The sequence below is a fragment of the Liolophura sinensis genome, unplaced genomic scaffold, assembly GCF_032854445.1.
Source record: "Liolophura sinensis isolate JHLJ2023 unplaced genomic scaffold, CUHK_Ljap_v2 scaffold_21, whole genome shotgun sequence".
In the NCBI taxonomy this organism is placed as follows: domain Eukaryota; kingdom Metazoa; phylum Mollusca; class Polyplacophora; order Chitonida; family Chitonidae; genus Liolophura; species Liolophura sinensis.
The window spans coordinates 44350-60850 of record NW_027017960.1 but is presented as its reverse complement, the minus strand read 5'-3'; the positions used below and the strand labels follow the sequence as shown (position 1 = coordinate 60850).

The 16501-nt window shown below is 41.1% G+C and overlaps 1 long non-coding RNA gene across 1 annotated transcript; it reads left to right on the top strand.

The window, feature by feature from the left end:
• The first annotated feature begins 9063 nt into the window (after window positions 1-9063).
• On the top strand, window positions 9064-12316 carry LOC135481327 (uncharacterized). Its single transcript, XR_010446001.1, has 3 exons — window positions 9064-9160; window positions 11710-11809; window positions 12204-12316. It is a non-coding gene; the product is annotated as an uncharacterized LOC135481327 (long non-coding RNA).
• Window positions 12317-16501: the final 4185 nt, after the last annotated feature.

The window sequence follows — 16501 nt, the reverse complement described above, 5'->3', positions numbered from 1 at the left end:
TACTCACAGGCACTTTTTCAGTGGACAGGACTTAAGAAAAGACTAGTATCCCAGTTCCCCACTGAATAACATGATGAAACCCTTTAAAAGACCACCCAGCCAGGCACCCCCCCCCCCTGCCCCCCTCCCCCAGGACTGCTGATTGGCTGACGAGCTCACCATACAAAAACCTCCCTGCACCATTGCTGTTGTCTCACAGCAGGTTATTACTCTGCACAGTCACATCAAAGGGTGTCACATTGGCATCTACAAAATATAAACAGAGAGGAAAAATATGAATTTAACATTTCCAATCAGGCAGCCACCACGTACACCTATATTGGCCAGTCTGACAGTTAACAAGGCAAATAATCTACCCCAAAACACCATGAAGGGAGACAGAAAGAGGAAACAGTCTAGATTTCAAGCTGGAAAGGCCCAGGATCGCTCAAATAACCTGTCAGCAGTTACAGACATGCTGAATCCTCTGCCTGGGTGTTCCTTGATGGACACAGATTTCCAGCCCAATCAGGAGGCTGTAAGAACACACCAGCCTGACATAAAGAGAATACAGCGGCCAAGACGGTGCAAGGTAGATTCCACGGCTGGATCAGACAGAGATACACATGAGCGGGAATGGGCTGCTGAAGGAATGCGACTCACAGATATACAGAAAATGGTGTGTATATGGAACAAAGTTATGCTTGAGCACAGTGACACCAAGGACCACTGTCCACTGCCCGGGTTAGAGATAGCTGCAGAGAAAAAGTGGGGTTTAGCCTGGGCGTTCAGTTTTAAGTGCTGTGACTGTGACTATGTATCTGGCTTTCACAAATTCTGCAAAGAGGTAGAATGCAACAGACCTGGCCAAAAAGCTGCGGCGGTGAACCGAGCTCTTCAAGTAGGTCTCCAAGACACACCAATGCGGAACACCCGAGCCAGACTCCTATTTGCAGCGATGGACGTGCCGCCTGCCACTCGTAGGAACATGCATCGCACTGCAAACCATGTCGCATCTGCAATCGCAAAGCTGAACAGAGAGGATATGGCAAACAGGGTGGAAGAGGTAAAGGCATGCAAAAGGCAAAGAGGAGAGGATGACAGCACAATAGATCTGGTCACAGACACTCCCTACAACAGCATTACCATAACCAGTCCCAAGAAACCGGGCCAGAATGCTTCACAAGCCATTTCACTGGCTGTGGAGATATCAACAGACAAGCAATACATTGTCTCCGCAGCACTGAAGAATAAATTGTGTTGGACTGGGTCCTGGCTGAGAGGAAAAGGCTTCCAAGTAAAGTGCCCTGGAGGACACGAGGGGTGCACAGCGAACACAAACCCACATGCCCCCTAGTCCGAGTATAATATGGGGAACGAGATTGACAGGAAACTATTGACCGAAGTACTGCACATAAGGTTGAGCGAGACAGCCGTCGCCAGTCTCCGGATGAACACAAGCACTCAAAAGTGCGAAGCTGTCAACAGATCACTCAGCGTCTCCTTGCCCAAGAATGTAAACTACAGCAGAAATATGGAGGGAAGGGCGGCGTCCACAATCCACAGACTTAACAATGGCCAGGACAAGTCCACGGCTGCCAAACTCCAAGCTGTGGGCGCCAGTATTTCACCAAGGAGCGAGAAAACAGTACAACAGATTGAAAGGGTGAACCAGTACCACAAGGTTTATAAGAAGCAACAGACAGTTAAGGGGAGATCATTCCGCAATACAGCCAGAAAACTCCGAGAGTACGGGCTTTCAAATCCAGAAGAGAAAACTGACTACGCCAAGGGACAACTGGACAACACCCCAACAGATCACTCATACACTAGATATTTGTAACCGGCAGTTTTGTATATAATTTGTCACTGATGTTGTCGCTTATGAAAGTAATTAAAAAATGATAACAGAAATTGAGCAAAATCTGAAACACATCTGTTATTTATTATTTTTAATGAGGGGAAACCAACCTGCTCAGTCTTAAATGCAGCATGCACCTTGCATACTGCCCATGGCCGAGACAGCGCCCTACGTTGCAGCAGCGCTGCCTGTTATTGTTAATACAATGCGGTTTCAAGCTTATGTGGTCCACATTTACACAGCGTGTGTTGTGGCACACGTGTGAACAATCAAGCTTGGGATCTAAATGAGACAGCCCTTGTCTGGCCATATAAACAAGTCAACTGATGTGTTTCCTCTTCCATCGATGCGTGACGGGGTCTTTGTAGGAGGCAAGGCCATATCGACCATCCCTCGACAGGCTGCGTTTTCGCTATAAACACTGAAACTTTCAATTTTTGCAGCAATTTTTGCTCTGAACGTCTCCATTTTCAAGCGTAGGAATACTAGAACGTTGCATGTTGTTCATTTCAGGATGCCTATACACATGCTACACTACACTGAACAGCATTTTACCGATTTTTCATCAAAATGGATATTTTCATTAAATAAATAGCCCCAAGAAGCTATAAAACGGCTCAATCAATGCAAAACACATCACAGACATACGCACCAAAAATTTTCAGGCTGCTGCGAAATCTAAGCGCTTAGTGACATTTTTCACATTTTGATGACTTCGTCAGTACAGGCCTCGGACCCCCATTAATTTTCCATAAGTGACATTGTTAACGTCTAGCGCTGTAGCTCAGTCCCAAATATTCCGTGGCCAATAAGCTTTGGTGCATACCTGGCCCAGCCTGTGAAAAAAAAGAAGCCATAAAAATCTTGACATAGGTTGACCGTCAAAATCTGGACCTTTCCATGCCGGCAGCCGGGAGGCGTGCCTAGCAACGCCAAGGGGAAGTCACTCGCAGCCTCATCACTACCTCACACCTTGTGTCCTCTCACCCAGAATTTCAAACTTTCATCAATAAAGCTCATACCTCCTCAAAGTTTAGACAGTTTCCAGCATTTTAATACCAAGCATGCACCTATGCATCAAAAATGGACGCCTGGGAGCAAAAAAAGACTTTATACCCTAAAATCCACAGAGCTACAATCGGCCCTACCGAAAAAGCGGAAGTTGTAATGGGGGTCTGTGTCCTATCACACCAGCCAACTTTTTTCAAAATCAATAATTTTTGCACCACATAATTCCTGACACTTCTGAACCTCACAGGCAAAATTAGGGCTTGATACATGCAGAAACTTTGGAGTTGGATGAATTCAAGTTGGGGTACCCCCATCTTGGACATGTGTCTTTTTTCAGGGTAAAAAAACTCTGAATGGTAAACCGAAAAACGGAAGTTGTAATGGGGGTCTGTGTCCACTTGGGCGCCATGCTTTTTACAACAGCGACATTGAAAGCGAGGCTGGATCATCTGATCTGAAAGGATTACGTCCGCTGTAGCCCATATAAGCAACCGCATGCGAGGGCGAAAGTACCATACTGGTGCTACTGGCGCTATTTACAGACGTTCGAACCATATCAGATTAGATACATTTATAATTCGTAATGTGCGCTAGTGCAGCGTAATGACCCTGGAGCCTCTCACCAGTGCGGTCGCTGTGAGCGTCCTCTCCGACTGTACGTGGGAACGTCATCCAGCAACCTGCGGATGGTCGTGAATTCCCCCCCCCCCTCCCCCGGGCTCTGCCCGGTTTCCACCCACCATAATGCTAGCCGCGGTCGTAAAAGAGAACGGCGTAAAACACCAATAAAATAAAAAAATAAATAAATATTTTGGAACAGGGGCGGGGGTGGGTGGGTTTAGTGTAGTGGGTTGTTAAGAGCACACTTACCACTTGATCTTGTAATAACAAGACCGTGTTCTCTACGCGGGATGACTCATTTTCTTATAAGCATAAGCATAGGCTAATATACGAGAGTTCTGTCATTCCCAGTCGGTAACATCTTTTTTCTCGTATGCCACACGAAGAGCGGAGACCCGCTATGTCTTCAGCTCTACGGAAATGTCAAGATTTGCCATGCCACAAGATTACTTCTTCGAACTCGCTTTTCGTGCTGCCTTTTGTGGGCAACACCATGTTGAATAACTTAACATTCATTAGCTATAATGTAAGTAGATAGTTCTACTTTATTTTGGATCTTTTTGATTTTTTCAGATACTGGTTGGTGCTTGACTTTTATACCACTGACACAGATTTATACTCGATGATTCTGAAAATATTTATTAAATATCTGATACTCCTCTATCAACAATTATTCTCAAATTTTGGGGGGAAATCAGTACGCCCATCTATACATGAGCCTTGTCTCCGTACCGTTGGATCACTTAGAAAGGCACGTGATCTTGATTGATATCACGCCAACAGGATGGTCACGTGGCACGATTAAACTGATCTCATTGGACCACATTTGTAGCTATATAATAAATGAAGTTCGTTCGGGATCAGTTGCTTCCCACCAATGTTGAGTGCTAAAATGTGTCAGTGTTAGTGCATATCGGTTTCTTCCAGTCATAAAATCTAAATTCGCAGTATAGGTGAAAACATCATCGTTAATGATCATTCAAACAAATAATTAAGCCTGTAATAAGCAATTCCTAATTTTCCCCTCCCTTACAGGACGGATATTTACCATCTGACATCAAAGGACGCCGAGGACCTTGGTCCCGTATGTAAAGTCAGGCTTCATTTGACGAACACAAGTAGCCAGAATTGGGCACTGAGGCGTGTAAGTTTCTTTTATACTATGTACAACCGAATGTCGCCGCCGTTTCATTTTCAATGATCCAGGAGCCTCTCGCCAATCTCGCTGTAAGTCCAACTGATGCCAGCTTGCTTCTTCTCTGGTCGTTATTTGAGAAGGTCTGAAAGCAGCCTGCCGATGGTCATAGGATTCCTCGCACTCTACCGGGTTTAATTCCATCATAATGCTGACTTCCGTAGAATTAGAGAAATGGTCTTAAGTACGGCGTAAAACACCAATGAAATAATCAAATAAATACACGATCAAATTTATTTATTTCATTATAGATTGTTTAACACGGTATCCAAGAATGATTCTTACACGTGTATGTGACAGGGCACTGATCGGCTGATTGTCAACATGTGCATGATCGAGTGCACTTCGGATTCAAAGAGAATGTTGACTTCTGTCTGGTTATATAAAAAAACGCTGTATCATGCAGATGTTTGGGTCACTTCCTGAAGTAACGTTTTACTTTTTGTTTAGATTTTATGATTTTAAACAAGGCTTTGAGCATTAAGCATTTTTTCACGATCAGTAAAGTTGATGATTTCAGCAACCAGGAAGACTAAACAACTCGTATCCGTGGTACGATTAACAAGTGACGTCATGGATAATTTGTAATTACGTCACAGTTGAGTAATGTATATATAGGCCTACCCCAAGCTGACCATGAAAAGCCAATGGTTCACAGATGGAACTAATTGACATATACATGCTAAAATAAAAACTACTATTTGGCCACTCTAGCAGACATGTCACATGTTTCCAGAAAACACCAATGATTTGGAGAGCTGGAAATGATTTGTCACCCTATGGTTTAGCAAAAACGAATGCGTGTCTAGTCGTATACTTGTAACACATTTATGGATAAGACGTCAGGGTTCAAATAAAAACAGCAAGACGTTTGAACATTAGTGTTTTTTTTATAAATACATGTCATGAGACGTTAATATTTGCAGTTTTATTGCACAAAAGACGGCGACGTCTCTCGTTAGTCGTAGCACGAATACGATTTACGAGCTATCTTTTACATTTCCGGTCTGTCTTTTGTAACTTGAAGTTAGTAATCCTTTCGCCATATATCAGATATATATAGAAATATGGCCATGTGTGTTCTCATTAATGAGGACACCGTGCGTCCAGCCCATGTTGCATTGCTTCCTCTCCGGTTGTACGTGGGAAAGTCAGCTGATGGTCGTGTGTTTTCCACGGGTTATGCCCAGTTTCCCTCCATCATACTGCGATAGCCACCGTCGTATGGGTGAAATAGAGTACAGCGTAAAACACTTACATTATAAATAATTCATCTTTTCCTTTTACGCAGTTAACGGTACGTCATTCGGCAACACATGACGTTGGAATATTCTGCAGGAATAGCTGCCCAGATAACCACAAAATTGGCAATAAACCGGTGACATATGAACGTGACGGTAAGTGACATGGTCTTCAACCTGATCGTGTGTCGAATGATCTTGATAAACCGCACTGTGAGTGCAATGTGAGTCTGAGTGATATATTATTAGGCACTGTTGTAGAAACCGAGTGCCTAAACCAAAAGATGTTGTTCTTAAATTTATTTATTTATTTAACTGTTGTTTTACGCCGTACTCAAGAATATTTCACTTATACAACGGCGGCCAGTATTTTGATGAAAGAAAACCGGGCGGAGCCCTGGAGGAACCCACGACCATTTGCAACCTGCTGAGGGACCTATTATTCTTAAAGATAAAGAGAAAACTACAACGAAGTGTATATCAGGAGAAAGACCAATATGCACTGTCGTGGACAACAGAGTATTCCCAACGGGATAAAATGTTTTTAAAAGGATTCTACCACTGTCTGTATTCATTGACGTCACATCCATATGTTTGAAATTATTCCTTTTTAATAGCTATTGAGCAAATGCAGTTTGTATCTAAATGTGTATACATATTGAATACAAAAGTCTTAAGCGGTAAACTCCATGAGACGTCAGTGGTCACAGTTGTCACAGTATATTAAATGTATTTTTTTCTGTTAAAAACATTCTAATACAGTAATAACTAATTAGCGCTACATGCATTTTTCTGGACAGTGTTGAATGGTTTATCACCTAGAGTATACTTTATTTTGGGGTTCTCTTTGCCTTTATAGTCACAACAGACGACACAAGAACTATGGAGAAATTCTTTGTCCAGTGCTGTCACGCCATGCCTCGGGATCAATCTCTGGCTTTAGTTAAAATTTCAGTGATTAAAGTTTGTGTGTTCCTTTCCGCTATTTTAGTAAAAATTTGTTGTATAATAACTTACTCAGAATTTGCAGTGTCAAGCAATACTCTGACCTTACTACATGAGAAATAGCAGTTTTAAAGTGATTTAAGGTTTTTATTTAAGTCTAAGATCGTTTAGTGATTCCGAGTACGCAGGTCACTCCGATAAAGGACTTAAATTGTATCGTTGGCAATCATCAATATTTATCCTGATAGTGAACTGCTATCTCTATAAACAAACCAGTTCTATCACTTAGCTGTAACAATACCAATATAAGTAATAAAAGTAGCAACACCTTGAGCTTGTGCTGGTGAACAGTATTTGCACATGCTTCCTTCAACAATAATTTAGGCCACCTTCTGGTACGATCGTTCACTTATGTGTCTATGAGTTCAGCGTTTTTGATCCATCCCCTCTCTATAGCAACGAGGTCCAACATATCATGTAAATGACAAAACTAAATAAAATAATCTAATGGATTCTGGTATAATTTACTAAACAACTGCATTTATTAAACAACATAATGGGAGTAATTTTGTAAATTGTAAGAAAATATCACAAAATTTTAAACTTTGCCCTTGAAAGAGGAAGTTGTAACTTCCTCCCGTGGTGCATTAAAAGGATAGTGCAACGACTGAGCGGCATGTTTACCTTCGGTAAGTCGTCCCAGTGAAGCAGCACTAGATAAAAGAGCGGTGGAAATCGGCAACAAGGAGTCATATTACATGTACTGAAAGTACTCCTTCGTCATCATATGACTGAAAAATTTTTAAGTACGACGATAAACCCCAAGCACTCACTCATTCACTCCTTGAAATAGACTATAATGTTCTGGGCGTGGACAGAATTCACACTGGACACACGTTATGTGTGGTAACTACTAAAATTTGACTTTGATACCGATACCCGCAATGCACTGCAAATTAAGTGACTGTCAATAAGTAGCGGTAGCGGACTTAAACACTACATCCCTCCCATCATTTGAATAAGAACCATACATAGAAAAGGAAAGCATAACATATTCAGTAGGATGCAGTAAGTATGTATAGGTACTACACAAACTGTTCCAGTGAGAACAAAATAAAACTGTTTCAAAAGTTTGAAATGAGTCCTTTCTGGCATCAGTTAGGTACAAAAGTGCATACCTTGAGGAAATGTTGCATTGTCTTTGAACATAACCCAGTGTCATTCACATATGATAAACAATTAAAACTTATGCAATATGCGGTCTGTTCCTGCAGAAATTAAAGTTGAGTTTAATTAGACCAGCTTGATCTAAAACAGTTCAACACAAGAAAGTGTCATTCATCGGTAGAACAGTTACTGTCAGCAAATCAGTTACAGAGTGTAATCTCGTTATCTGGTTGGCACGTTTCTCTGTCGAGGAGGATAACTTTAGTGGAGTTGAAACAGGGATATTGTCGTCCTCTATAAATTGACTTTTCCTGAAAGCTGGACGGATAGCACCCTTGTGAACTTTAAAGGATAAATTACGCGTCAGCGAGTGTGAGTCTCTCTTGGCAGTGACCATAGAACTGTTCACACGAGTAAAATTGTACGGAACTCGGTTGGATGGCGTTTGAAGCTTATCCGTATGCTTTTTGGCGGACAAAAACGGTATCACCGACTTTTAAACCGACTGCTGGGCATTTCGGAATACATACATTTCGTAGGCCACATTTTCCATCGGGTTGAAGTACTTGTTCAGTTTTGCAACAGCTCCATCAACTGCGCTTACTTGACTGCATGGAAGACAGAGAGTGCGTTTTTTGACGGCTTCTGCTACTCTCTTTATGCAGAAAACCGTAGCCGTAAGTCTACTCAACCGGTAGGATAGGACGGTCTGGTTTAGAGAGACTAGGCGTCTGTTAGAAATTCTAAAAGATTGTTTTTCTGTTAGAGATTCCAAAGACTTTAAAAATGGTACTTGTTGCTGCCTCGCTTGGCGCTCAGCACTAAGAGGTGTCTTCGACATGATTCTTCAGTCGCAGACTTGCCCTGCCAAAGAAGACATAGTATGTGTAAAAACACATTGTCGCCCTGAAAAATTAAAGCCCCAAGCATTCATTCATTCGTTCATTCGCCTTAAATGTTAAATCACATAGGGAGGGCATTGCATATTTCTCGTTTACCATTCAGAACCTGCTGATCCATGGAAAGTTTGGGGAGAATGTAACTGTGAAACCAGGACCAGACGACGGTTACCGGATCCATGTAGGGACGCCGGAGGTATAGATGATGAGAAGACGTGTACACCCGACGAAAGCGCCTGCGGTAAAAGTATATGGCCTGTTCCTTGTATATTGGCGAATTGCGACAATGCATAGTCTCTGGCAGATTATATTGTAGGCTTAAACACATCCTTTTAAACACTTGTTTAATGCAAGCTAAATTTTAATTGGCAACATTAGCACAAGATAAAAATGTTAGAGAAATTGAATGTACAATCTATTTCAGTAAAATGAACAGAAAAAATGATAAAATATAAAGTTCTAGCAGTTCCGTACACTGGACAAGCATTCCACGTGTATTGTAGTCTACCCTGGCTGATTGTGTCGCCTGGTGGAAACTAGCCATTATTTTGTTAAAGAAGAAACGCATCATAAAACACGACCTCTCCCCCCGCCCCCACCCCACAAAAAACTCTTTTTTAGCCTGGACTACCCACTGGACAATTTTTTTTGGCATTTCTGACCTCGCTTTTACAAGGCTCCGTACATCTTGGCGTAAAGGGCTGATAGCATTACTATGTTGTAACTATTACAGCATTCAACATGCAGAAAGCACGTGGACATATCTTTGTTGACCACGTAGAAAAGTAAAGTCCAAGGATAATAATTAAAGTGGTAAACCAGCCCTACCCAACCCACCCATATAGTTTCAAAATCATAGGGTGAAAAACACATCTGCTTTCATTGTAGTACCTTATGGTTTGAAGTGAGTTTCATGTGAAAGCAAAGTTTAATTAATTAAATAACCTAGTTGTGCTGTCACAGCGTGGTGTTTAGTTCATTTCGTTTTTAGTACTTTGTGTAAATATTTATTGCACGGTATAATTAAGTGTAATAATTTATGCTGAAGTTGCTATATTTTATTTTCAATAGGTAGATTTTGTCGGACATTCCAAACATGCTAAGGGTTAATATTATTCGGAATATTCCACTTGCTACAATCAAAATTATCCTGACTTTTCGTAGATTGTAACATAGTATACCAAAAATACGGGAGAACATAGCATTGCCTAGCTCGCTTTTGAGAGGAGAGGGACACTATACCGTACTGGAAAGTTTGTCATTGGCACGACGTCAAGTTTGTATATCAGCAGAGAAAACGGAAGCGCCTGATACCATGTGAGGTTTATATATCAGCGGAATGTCTGATGAAACCTTCGCTCTTGGTCAGGTATATTGTAAACCTTCTGACTTAAAGTCACAGCCACTTTCAGTTTACAACCTCATTGGTCACAGCAGTTATGTTGTGGTCAGAACATATATGCATATTTCACAGTGAGGGTAGAATATTGTAAATATTTTTCGAAAGACTGGTGGAAATGATAACGTCATCTCGCTATGAACCTCATGAAACGAAATGTTGCTTTTTCGACTTCATATCGTCTGGGTGTGAAATGTTTATATATTTGATTGGTAGTTTACGCCGTACTCAAAAATATTTCCCTTACACGACGGCGGCCAGCATTACGATGGGCGAAAAGCGGGCAGGGCCCAATGTAAACCCAATGATCATCAGACAAAATTGCTGAAGGAGCTTTATGACTCATTTATAGTTCGCTTGACACAACGAGCGTGACCGCATTCACTTTAATATGCTGGCAGTCAATAATGACACAAACTACATGTCCAAAAAAAGCTTTCTCCGTACACATTTGACAACTGACATAGGGAGCAATGACAAACTCTTCACAGTGCATCCGGCCGCACTGCGTTCGGTTTACGTAACTGCCACAGTTTACAAAATTTGTACGGAAATTTAGATCAACGCTGCGGTCATTGGGACACAGTTATGAGACAGGAAGTCATGTCATGAAAAGACAAAAACTTAGCCTTAATCTCTGATACTGATAACACTTTATGAAGATGCATTCTCGTTATCTACAGTGCGTACAACATCTGTTATGACTCCAACCAACACCTGAAACAGTTTTATTGCTGAATGCTGATTAAACCGTTCTGCTTGTGAACAGTGGTGAGGTTATGCCCAAGCAAGCGTACATGCGTCGCACAGACGCCATGATCTATCGTGTCTAGTAGTGCCAGTGATGTAAAGCGAGGGTAGAGAAAGGCACATGCGCTGTAAGGAGTACGATCAATACCACCCCATCTACATACAGGCACACATTGCATACAACCAAGTTCACAGATACTTTATATATGTTGCACACTGCTTCCATAAAGGCGGTTTTTTGAAATGCATCTGTGGAATCCGTCTTCGTGGGCTGCATATAGCAAATATTCAGTACCCTCATGTCGACCCCTCTGGGTTTAAACCAATGACCTTCAGGACTGTAGTCGACCCCTCCACCACTGCAGAGACCAAAGGTAACTCCATGTCACTTAAATGTAGATAACCAGTAGAGTAACATTCTTTGTTTGTAATTGACCCCTGATTGACCCCTGATAGCCGATGGCGCCCCTTTGTATACCAGCATGGTGTCGATCATGGGAAGCCTCGAGTTCTCAAGTAAATCTAAAGAGACAACCAAAGAAACGGGAGCTAAAAAATTAATTTGTTCTTCAGTTTTCAGATCCCACTTGGAGGGGTTTCAATATCTCACCTCACGGTTAAAATTTTTTTCTGGTTTACAGCTCACGTAATGATGTTTGCTGTAATCGGTTCGGTTTTGGGATTTCTTGCGTTGCTTGTGATCGTCGTTGGGGCTGTCTCCTGTATTAGACACAATCAGCCGTAAGTATGAGCAATTTGATCTGAACACAGTTATTATCATCACCATAATCATCATCACCATCATCATCATCCAATAAGTAAGTTTCTCGGTCAAAGCTCCATTCTAATTGTTCAATCGAACTGGTTGATCCAGTTAAATAGATTCATATTATCCTGCAAAACGGGTGATGTTAAATTCAACATGGCCATAGCTGGCGATCGATCGCTAAGTTAAAAGAGCAGCATTGCTATTCGAAGGTATATTCTAAAGGCAAAGCTTGTGCTATTGGGCACATTGAGTTGATGAGACATATCTAGTATAATGGGGAACCGGTCCACGTCCGCATTCTGTGATCAGAATGCATGATAATCTGTTTCTATGTTTCGCTTCGTCAATTCCTTCTTCTTCCGACAGGCCCGCCCCTACAGTTAACATCGAAATGCCTTCCCGACAAATAACCACTACCAATGGACATTTTGGAAGTATAATTACACTGGAGACTTCCGGAGGAATGAACGAGTTTCAAGACGAAAATTCACTCATACCTCGTCACGGATTTAAGATGGAATATTTCAACAGGCCCCCTCAACCGGTTCCGTACATGAACCAGGAATTTGAATCCGAATACATTTATGGATGACGCTGTATATTTGTCGGCGATTGGATAGATATACACACCGTCGTGGTAAATTGCCCTGTTCTAACGTTAGAGTACACGAGCGTGGTCGACTGCTTATACTTTGTACCCAAGGCCCAACAAACAGTTGTCACAAGCCTGCTGACTCTGGTTTAGTGGTTAAAAGTGCTTGCCTTCAAAAAAACTGAGGACCACAAGGTGAGGGCTCAAAACCGATCTTCGACAGGGAATTTGAAGACTGTCCCGGTCTCACTGCCTTGGTGACAGATATGCGGAAGACAACATACGAGTGGGCGCATGCGCACTCGAACAATCATTGAACACCACTTATTTTCTACTAACATGGTGCTCATGTCTGTAAATCACATGTACGGCTGGAATTAGGTCGTTTTTTTGTCGTTTATAATACGCGTTTGTGGATTAATACCTGGAAATAGATCGATTTTTTGTCGCTTATAACACGCGCTTCTGCCAATGACTGCTCCCACAACTTCCCAATTAATACTTGCAATTTGATGGTATTTTATATCGATTATAATACACGTTTCTGACAATGACGGCTCGCCTAACTTCCCAGTTAAGACCTGGACTTAGATGGTGTTTATATGGTGTTTAACAAAGGTTTCTGAAATTGACTGTTCACATAGCTTCCTAATTAAAAACCTGCAATTAGCTAGTTTTTATATCGTTTTTCATATCCGTTTGTTGTTTTTGATTTATACACATTATTCTTGTGTATACACATGCAATGTTTGTACTGACGGTGTATACTAGTGTATCTATCGTTTTCTGTTGTTTGAAGCATTTTCTGTTTTCAGCAAGCAGCAAAGAACTATGTCTTGCTTAAATTTCACTGAGTCATTACGTTCAGCTTTTTTAGCACTTATTTTTTGTGGGATAATTTTAACCTGGCCTTTTTGTATTTGTTTGCTTTATGTTGGGTGTCATTCGATAGTGCATGCTTTGAAGGTCACTGCCCAGTGCATTTTAGTAAAGCTAACACCTTACAGAGCCCCTGTGTTTTAGAAGTTGAACCTTAAAATTAAAATAGTATGTTCTTCACAGTTTTACCAATACAAATGTTTCACAGGTCGATCAGCAATCGGTTAATCAGAATGTCTGATGTCATCTGCCGGGCTCCTGTGCCATGCAGCTAACATCGTAAATAAGTTCCTACTGGTACTTCTGGTAGCATATTGTGTTAACTGACAGAACCAGGGATTTGACGCCTGCTGTGACATGGATCTGCTGGCGTTTAAGCTACTGTTATTGTTGGGACAGAGGTTTTTTGGCTTGAGGTGCATTTTTCGACGCATGTGTGCCACGCGTCGAAGTCGGTAACCGTATATCTTTGTTTTTCTTCTCTTTTTTTCATATCGTTATCAGCTACATGCACCAAGATATATATTTCGTATTTCGAGATCGTGTAGCATATCAATAAGAACCACTCCTGTGCCGTTGGAACGTAGATAGATTATACATTTCAGTTTATGTTTAGGTCATCTAACATTTGTATTCGGCTTGCTGTAAATCTATACATTTGCTTTTATTCTATTCATTTTGAATGCATTCCTCTTTATTCAGCTACATATATTCTCTATATACTGCTTAAGACTCACAGTTGTATGTGAGTTCAATAGTAATAATAGTAATAAGTCGAGGTATAACCACGTAATTGCAAGCTTTCGATGGCGGGATCATTGTAAAGCTCCGTGTGACGTGGTGATGCCTTGACTTCATTATTATTACTACAGACACTTTGCATTTCTTTTTTATACATATGCATGAGTATATAAGTAAAAAAATGCAACTGTGTACATAGAGGAAAAATATGTGTAAACCAAATGTTTAAAAGATTTACTTATTTTGTAATAAATTCTGGTATCACTCAGACAACAGACTTTCTGTTGAATTTAACAGATTATGTCTTTGAGAGTTACAAAAGACCTCTTAATACCTCTTAATACTTAGCGTCTAATATGGAACACTTTCATGTGAACTGCCACTGTCGGTTAAGATGCTTATCTTCTAACCGCTCTGACGGTTGTAGATATTAACTCATTAGTAAAGCCGCTCGCTTTCCAAGAATTACGACAACAGAGACGTGGGTTCAACAGCAGTCTCGCACAAGGATTTTTTTGTAACCCGCTTATGGTTTCGTTGTTGTTCTGGACTTGGTGACATTTGGCGATCAACGGAGCTCTTATGCGTACTCTCGCAAAAAGTAATGGGCTCCGCATATTCCGTTAATTTAACGTACAGATTACATTAGACATTGTGTTATAATAACAGATTAAGTTCTAACATCACTCAGATAACAGACTTTCTGCTAAAAGTAACAGATTATTTTTGTAGTGTACTCTTGCATGAAGTTTGCCTCAGACGAATTGCATATCACCTTTATGCATAGGTCACACGTGAGAAAGTTCGACAGTGACTCAACGAAGGTCGGTGGTTTACCCCAGGCATTCTGGATTTCTTGACGATAGAAATGAATACCATCTCAAGTATGATGTTAGAAAAAAATTCGGTTAAATCAAGTCAATCTCTCGCACAGACATTAAGTGATAGTTCATTCTATACCCCAAACAGGGATATTTTGGCATTTCCTTTATCCCCTTTCAGTTATCGAGTCCTTGGTGATAATAAATTGTCGACTGCACTCGTGAGGTAGCTCAGGTAGTTTTGCGTGAAGTTGCTTGAAAATATACCTGACTTTAATCAGTACGAGACACATTCTGAACATGCACAAATACCTGTGTCTCACATGGGAAATTTCATCAGTGTCTTGAAGCTAGATGGTTTATATCGGAATCTCCTGTATCCTTGGCCAAAACGCAATGACTCAATAAATCTTCAGTATGACGTCCAGCACCTATCAGTCAGTCAGTTAATCTATCTGTTAATTGACCAACAATGTGTGTTGTACGGTTTTCAAATGGTAGTGTTGGGTTCTGTCCTTCACTACAACCGTTACTGTACTCTCTGTCACTCGAGGTTGTGCGACAAATTCGTTATCATACTCCACATGTATTTACATAATATGGCGTACTCATCAGTTCTCGGTGATGCCCAGTCGTGCAGCATAAAGAGTAAACCAGAACAGCGAGTGTCATAACTGGCAAATGGTTACACGTAATCGGAGAAATACTGCCTGTTGTCCAGTTACCCCAGTTAGGGTTTTATTCTAATTGTTCATTTAAATGCATAAATCAGACCAAATTACAAGAAATACTGCGTCTTGTCAATTTATTAATTTATTTGATCGGTATTTTACGCCGTACTCAAGAATATTTCACTTATACGTCGGCGGTCAGCATTATGGTGAGAGGAAACCGGGCACAGCCCGTGGGAAACCCACGACCATCCGCATGTTGCTGGAAGACCTTCTAACGCAAGGCCTCTCGTCAATTTACCTCAGGATTTTATTCTATCTGTTTATGTAAATGCTTAATCAGTACCAAATTACTCACACATATTTGCATCAGTGCTTAACCAGTGACAGGTAAAAACAAATGCAGTGATGTTAATTAAAATGTATTAGGCGTCACAACACATTCTACACGTATTAGATGCCACAACACATTCCACACGTATTAGACGCCACAACACATTCCACACGTATTAGACGCCACAACATTCCACACGTATTAGACGCCACAACACATTCCACACGTATTAGACGCCACAACACATTCCACACGCAGTCTCCTTCAGACAAAGCATTCAACAGTAATCCACACACGAATTGCTTATGTTACTCGATGATGTCTTTTTTAACGATCAAATAATCGGGATTGATTTCGCTCCCTCAATACTCGGGATAAAAAGTATTCACCCTGACATATTCCAGTTTGACTAAAGACAACAAAGGTGTTCGAAAAACACCTACATGCATAAACTTCTAACGACTTTCAGTCAAATCAAGTGAGTACAGATGTCGTTCTGCGGCTTCTCGAGTAACCCATTCATTGTCAATAGCCGAGTCTTCAACGTTACTCTACCACGCGGCTCAACCCATAAATTAACAACTCTCAAATAGGGTAATACAGATAATGCTCTTTGCCAAAAACTG